The following is a 7,159-nucleotide window of genomic DNA, read 5'->3' as shown; positions in this document are numbered from 1 at the left end:
CTGAAAAAAAAAAAAAAACAAAGACTTCAGTATAGTCAATGAAGCAGATGTTTTTTTTGGAATTCTCTTTTTTTTTCTATGATCCAGTGAATTTTGGCAATTTGATATCTTATTCCTCTGCCTTTTCTAAACGCAGTTTGTACATCTGGAAGTTCTCAGCTGATGTACGGTTGAAGCCTTGCTTGGAGAATTTTGAGCATTACTTTGCTAGCATGTGAAATGAGTGCAATTGTGTGGTAGTTTGAACATTCTTTGGCATTGTCCTTCTTTGGGATTGGAATGAAAAGTGACTTTTTCCAGTCCTGAGGACACTTCTGAGTTTTCCAAAGTTGCTGGCATATTGAGTGCAGTACTGTTACAACATCAACTTTTAGGATTTGAAATAGCTCAACTGGAATTCCATCATCTCCACTAGTTTGGTTTGTAGTAATGCTTCCTAAGGCCCATTTGACTTCACACTCCAGGATGTCTGACTCTAGGTGAGTGAACACACCATTGTGGTTATCCAAGGCATTAAGACCTATTCTGTATAGTTCTTCTGTGTATTCTTGCCACCTCTTCTTAATATCTTCTGCTTCTGTTAGGTCCTTACCATTGCTGTCCTTTATCCTGCCCATCCCTGCCTGAAATGTTCCTTGATATGTCTTTCTTGAAGAGATATCTATTCTTTCCCATTGTCTTTCCCATTCTGTTGTTTTCCTCAACTTCTTTGCATTGTTCACTTAAGAAGATCTTCTTATCTCTCTACTATTCTCTGAAATTCTGCATTCAGTTGGGCATATCCTTCCCTTTCTTGCTTGCTTTTTGCTTCTCTTCTTTCCTCAGCTATTTGTAAAGCCTCCTCAGACAATCACTTTGCATTCTTGCGTTTCTTTTCTTGGGGATGGTTTTGGTCACTGCTTCCTATGCAGTGTTAACAAATTTCTATCCATAGTTCTTAAGGCATTCTGTCTACCAGATCTAATCTCTTGAATCTATTCATCACCTCCACTGTATAAGCATAAGGGATTTGATTTAGGTCGTACCTTAATGGCCTAGTGTTTTTCCCTACTTTCTTCAATTTGAGCCTGAATTGTGCAGTAAGGAGCTGATGATCTGAGCCATAGTCACCTCCAGGTCTTGTTTTTGCTGACTATATAGAGCTTCTCCATCTTTGGCTGCAAAGAATATAATCAATCTGATTTTGATCTTGACCATATGGTGATGTCCATGTGTAGAGTTGTCTCTTGGGTTGTTGAAAAGTTGTGTTTACTGTAACCAGCATGTTCTCTTGACAAAACTCTATTAGCCTTTGACCTACTTCATTCTGTACTCCAAGGCCAACTCGCCTGTTACTCCAGGTATCTCTTGATTTCCTAGTTTTGCATTCCAATCCCCTATGATGAAAAGGACATCTTTTGTACATGTGTGTGTTAGTTCTAGTTCTAGTTCTTGTAGGTCTTCATAGAACCATTCAGTTTCAGCTTCTTTGACATCAGTGGTTGGGGCATAGATCTGGATTACTCTGTTGTTGAATGGTTTGCCTTGTAAACCAACTGAGATCATTCTGTCATTTTTGAGGTTGTACCCACATACTGCATTTCAGACTGTTTTGTTGACTTTGAGGGCTACTCCATTTCTTCTAAGGGAATATTGCCCACAGTAGTTGATATAATGGTCATCTGAATTAAATTCACCCATCCCCATCCATTTTAGTTCATTGATTCCTAAGATGTTCACTGTTTTCATCTCCTGTTTGACCATGTCCACTTTACTTTGATTCATGGACCTAACATTCCAAATTCCTATGTAATATTGTTCTTTACAGCATCGGACTTTACTTTCACCACCAGACACATCCATAACTGAGTGTCGTTTCCGCTTTGACCCAACCACTTTATTCTTTCTGGAGCTATTAGTGGTTGCCCCCTGCTCTTCCCTATTAGCATATTGTATACCTTCTGCCTGGGGGGGCTCATCTTCCAGTGTCATACCTTCCGACCTGGAGGGCTCATCTTCCAGTGTCATAGCCTTTTGCCTTTTCATACTGTTCATTGGATTCTCACAGCAAGAATACTGGAGTGGTTTGTCGTTCCTTCCTCCAGTGGTCCATGTTTTGTCAGAACTCTCCACTATGACCCGTTCATCTTGGGTGGCCCTGTAGGGCATGGCTCATAACTTCAGTTACACAAGCCCATTTGCCATGACAAGGCTGTGACCCATGAAGGGGTTTCCACCTTTTATCTAGTGTGAGTAGTGTTACAGTGAACACCAACATACAAGTATCTGTTCATGTTTCTGTTTGAAGTTCTTTTGGGTATGTGCCTAAAAGGGGAATTGCTAGGAACCACAGCAATTCTACCTTTAGCTGTCTGAGGAGTGGCAAAAATGTTTCCCACAAAGACTTTATATTTCCACCAACAATGTTACAAGGGTTCAAGTTTCTCTGCATCCTTATCAATACTTGTTACGTTTCAATACATCACCCCATATAGTGGAGTATGTATATATATTTATCCTAGTAAGTGTGAAGTAGTACCTCATTGTGGTTTGGTTTGCATTTCCCTAATGCCTAAGACTGTTGTGCACATGCATCTTTTCATGTGTTTGTTCAAGCCATCCAGTTTTATTGGTGCACAAACCAAAAGCGATAAAGTTATGGTGTTTAGGCTTTACTGTGTACACAAAGGGAGCCAATGGTAGTTTGGAGGCAGGAAAGTGTCATCATCAGAAATATAAAGTCTGCTCAGAAGAGTGTACAGTGGAAACAGGGCACCAGTTAGAAGTCTGTTTCAATGGTCTAAGTGAGGGTCAGTGTGAGCCTGAGCCAGGGAGGCGACAGTGATGATGGAAGGAAAAGGACAGACCCCAGAGACATCATCCCTTCAGCACACTGGAAGCAACCCATGTGCAGTCATAAGGGTCATATAAGTGTGGTATAGCCTGTCTGAATAATTGCTCCACATCCATAAAAAAATAAAAGATGCAGATGAATAAGTAATGAAACCAAAAGATGTGCACAAGGTATCAAGAGAAAAAAAAATAAGGTTACAATACAGAATGTACATCATGATCCCATTCTCAGATAGATGATATATAGTTAGCTCAGGAGGGCAGATACTGAGGGGAAAGAGACCCTGAAAAAGCACACACATGAAAATATGATTAATGATCATCTAAACTCCCAAGAAGTTACTCTCTGTGCTCTATTTTATTTTCTTCACTGCCCTTAATGCTTTCTGAAAATGCCTTATCCATTTGTTCATCTGTTTTTAAATTCCAGGAAAGAGGGAGTCCTTCATTCTCCCTCTATTCCTAGATCCAGAAAAAATCATAGGAGAATCTCTATAGATACTGTTTAGTGAAATTGCTCGAGATGAGATCTAACCTTTTTTTTTACTTATTTTTTTTTTTAATATGCAGTGGTTTTATGACTTTTGCCATAAGAAAAAATGGCAAAGAAGCGAGACAGTAAAAGGCACCATTCTCACCACCAGCAATAGCCATCACCACCACCCGCTGCCAGCTCCACTGGTCCTTTGATCACCGCTGTGGTCCCCAGAAGGACCTCACAGTCAGAGGCTAACTCCAGACACCAGTAACTGCACAACATCAGAGTGCTTTGCCCAGCCTGTGAACCCACCCAGTGCCTCCCTTGCCTTCCTCCAGCTTCCTGGGTACCCACTTAGCACAGAGGATATTATTAACATCATTACACCCCATAGACTCAGGAGCCCAGAATAACCTGCCACCACTAGGGCAGGCACTCAGAATATTTCCAGGAAGAGGAAGTCACCAAACTGTACCCACGTCTGTCCTGTCCTCATCCCCTCACCTCCTTTGTCCCCAATCCTGAGGACAATGGAGATCATTATTAAACAGCAGAGCGAGCTGGAGTCAGGGAAGGAACCTAGGCTGTGGGCATGGAAAAGGAAGAACAAAGACAAATAGACAACTCGTTCTGTCCATTTCAAGTCAAGTCCCAGCAAGATTCCACCTGCCTGGTATTGTTCCAGCAAACAGAAGCAGGCCCAGCTTGGTTCAGAAACAAACGAAAGCTTTAATTCTTTGATCAAAGAATTGCCAATTACCAATTCATTTGCCATTTGCCTCTATAGGAGTTGAATCCTGTGCTGCTGCAGCTGTTGACCTTCAGTACACCCTGAGGGAGTTCAGGGTGGAGAATGAGATACCTTATGCTCCAGGAAACTAGTGGAACATGTCTTTAGATAGATATTTTCAGGAATTGACCCCAACCCTTGCATCTCCTCATATCTAGAAAAGCAACAAATCTCATGGTGACATCAGCTCCTCGTGACTAGTAGAAAACCTTTTGTAAGACAAGTGCTTGATTGCACCAAACTCCCCCTTCGCCAAAATAATACATATGGACCATCTCCCACTGTTTGGAGCCGTTTCTCAGAAGCTATATGAGGTGCTGTCTCTTCGGCTGCAATCCTCATTTTGTCCCAAATAGAACTTAACTCACAACTTTCACGTTGTGCATCATTTTTAGTCCACAGAATTGAGACATGTAAACCCCAGCTCCAGAGGACAGGTACTCAGGACAGGCTCCGGTTGGGAGCCACTTTATAGGGCCCAGGTCAGCAGAAAGGGCAGAGCGCTCACAGGTCAGGCGCATGCGCTGTTCACAGCTCCCCCTGCACAGTGCCTTGTGGGCAACATCTCTGCAAGTCGCGCCGCCGTTTTGCACTAGGAGGTCTGGCCTGAAGTGCTTGGAGTAAGGCCTCTGCCAGGCGCCCGCAGCTCCCTCCTTGGAGGAAGTGAAACCAGACCAGGTCCTAAGGAAAAAAGGTTAGACTTATTTCCCTGGAATTGTTCACTGGCTTTGCGGGTGACAAAGGCCTCCGCTTGTCTTTCGTTGTCCTGCTCCTTACTGTCAGGGGGCCCTCAGGGATTAGAGCATCTTCTGTGGAGATGCAGAGCTCCTCCTGAACGCCCCTAGAATTACCCTCGCTGCCTTCAGGCCTGTAGGGTGGTCAGTAGGCCTCGGCCCTGACTCTTTATCCCGAGCGGCCTCAGTTTGTCTAACTGCTGGGAGACAAAGGACGCCTGACAATTGAGGGTGTGTGGCCCAAAAATTAGCAGGAGCACATGGTCGCAGGTTTTTCCTAAGTGAAGTTCTCTCGGTCTTCGGCCTGCAGCCAAGCCTGCTCTGGTGTGGAGGCTTACCGCCGGGGTGGAATCTTCCTGGTCAAGCTTTGGTTGTGTTTTTTGGAGAAGAAGCTTGAAGTCAGAGCTTGGCATAAGTAGTCAAGGGGGCTGTGATCCCAGGTTGCCTCACAAGAGGTTGGGGCTTCGGGGCCCTTTCCCTTGAATGTGTTGCACCCCCACAGAATGACCCCTACAACTTCAGGGCAGATGGGTGGGATGTAAAGTGGGGTTAGTCCACTTGGGGGTGAGCTGGACCCACAGGCTCCTGGTTTTCCAGGGTTTTAGGTACACCCAGGCCCCCATGCAGGAAAGCACCTGGTAACCACATTCCATGAGAGCTTTTGGAGTTTGTCCCGCCTGGAGGGCACGTTTGAGTTGTTCCATTTCAGGGGGGCTCAGGTGTCCCTTGTCTCAAGCTTGAGGAATGGGTTTACTATCTGTGAGCTCTAACACACTGAACTTTACCTTACTGTTTGGGGCTAGCTGCTTGCGAGCTGGGCAGTTGGAAGCAGCTGCATCTAATTTTCCCAAGTCTCCTGGCACAGCTTAGCTGAGGTTCATTTTCAGGTCTGATTGGCTCCCTCTACTTTCTCGAAAGATTGGAGTCTCCAAGCTGAGTTCAGGGTCCACTTTATGCCCAGGGCACTCATTATTCACTTAGTTACTTGAGACACAAATGCTGGACCACTATTACTTTCCAGGGATCCTGGAACCCCAGACCAGGGTCAGGGGAGCGGGGTGGATTATTTCTTTTGGTAATGCCTTTAGCTACTTGAGCTGCTGTTTCACTTCTAGCAGGAAACACTTTCCTGTCCCACCCAGATAATGTGTCTCCCAGCACCAAGAGGTGCCTGAAATTGCCAGGTATTCTGGGCATGACAGTGAAATCTGCCAGTCTTCCCCAGAACATGTTTCTCTGGTCTGAATGGGCCTTATCTGGGGGCCTCCTTACGTGGGGTCTGGTGTTGAGTTGTTTGTGTGCAGATGGAGCTGGTCACAACTCTCCAGACTGATTGTATGTTTCATGCCAGTAGTTACCGTGATCTCAACTAACCAGTTATAAAGGACTTTGCTTCCCTACTGGGTTCTGAGATGAGCCTCCCCAGTGGCTTGACAGGCTGCAGTTGGGGGAAAGAAGTACTGCTCATTTTCATTAACTAGCCACCCAAGGCCTCCCAGACCTCTGTTGAAGCTTCATTCTAGGGCTTTTTCTCATTCTTCCTTTGTATAGATTGGGGAATAATTGGATGGATCTGGACTTTAAGGTATGAAAGGTTAGTTGCCAAGTTACCAGTTCTAGGGCTGCTGTTTTGGCAGTAGCAACCATCTTGTTTCCCTTTATCACCTTTGCACCCGCTCTTGGTGACCCCGATGGTGAATCATTGCCACTTCTTTTGGAGTCTGCATAGCTTCTAAGAGCTTCCGTATGCTGAAGCCACAATTACTTGTTTATTCTCCGCAGTAAGTGTATCTCTTTCTTCCCAAAAGCCCTGTGCACCTGTAGAATGGTATATACATACCAGGAATGTGTGAAAACTTTTAAGATCTTCCCTGTTCTGAGCACTAAGTCTTCAGTTGCAGGCTCTCAGCTTGGCTTTTGGGGCAGAAGTCCCTGGAGATAAGTTTATGCCTCCATGACTTGGGTTTAGGAGGTCACTGTGTATCCCAGCAGCCTTTTTCCTTTTCCCATAAAACCGCTTCTGTCTGTGAACCATTCCCCCTTGACATTCCCCTTCCTGGGTCACAGTGACAGGAATAGATCATATCTGTGGTTTCTATATAATCATGCTCCAGGGGCCCCATTTCTGTGGTGGGGGGCAGGATTTAGTGTATTTAGATTTCTATGGTAACTGCTGGGTCGTCTGAAAGTATAACCTGAGCTCAAATCAATCTTCTGTAGGAAACCTGTTCTGTTCCCTTAGAACTTGCCAAAGTCTGAACCTGGTGTTGAGTCATACAGCAATTGGTTGATCAAGCGTTAACTGTTCAACTTCCTTTTGAAGGG

The sequence above is a fragment of the Odocoileus virginianus genome, chromosome 12 (assembly GCF_023699985.2).
Source record: "Odocoileus virginianus isolate 20LAN1187 ecotype Illinois chromosome 12, Ovbor_1.2, whole genome shotgun sequence".
In the NCBI taxonomy this organism is placed as follows: Eukaryota; Metazoa; Chordata; class Mammalia; order Artiodactyla; family Cervidae; genus Odocoileus; species Odocoileus virginianus.
Note: the sequence above shows the minus strand (reverse complement) of the source record.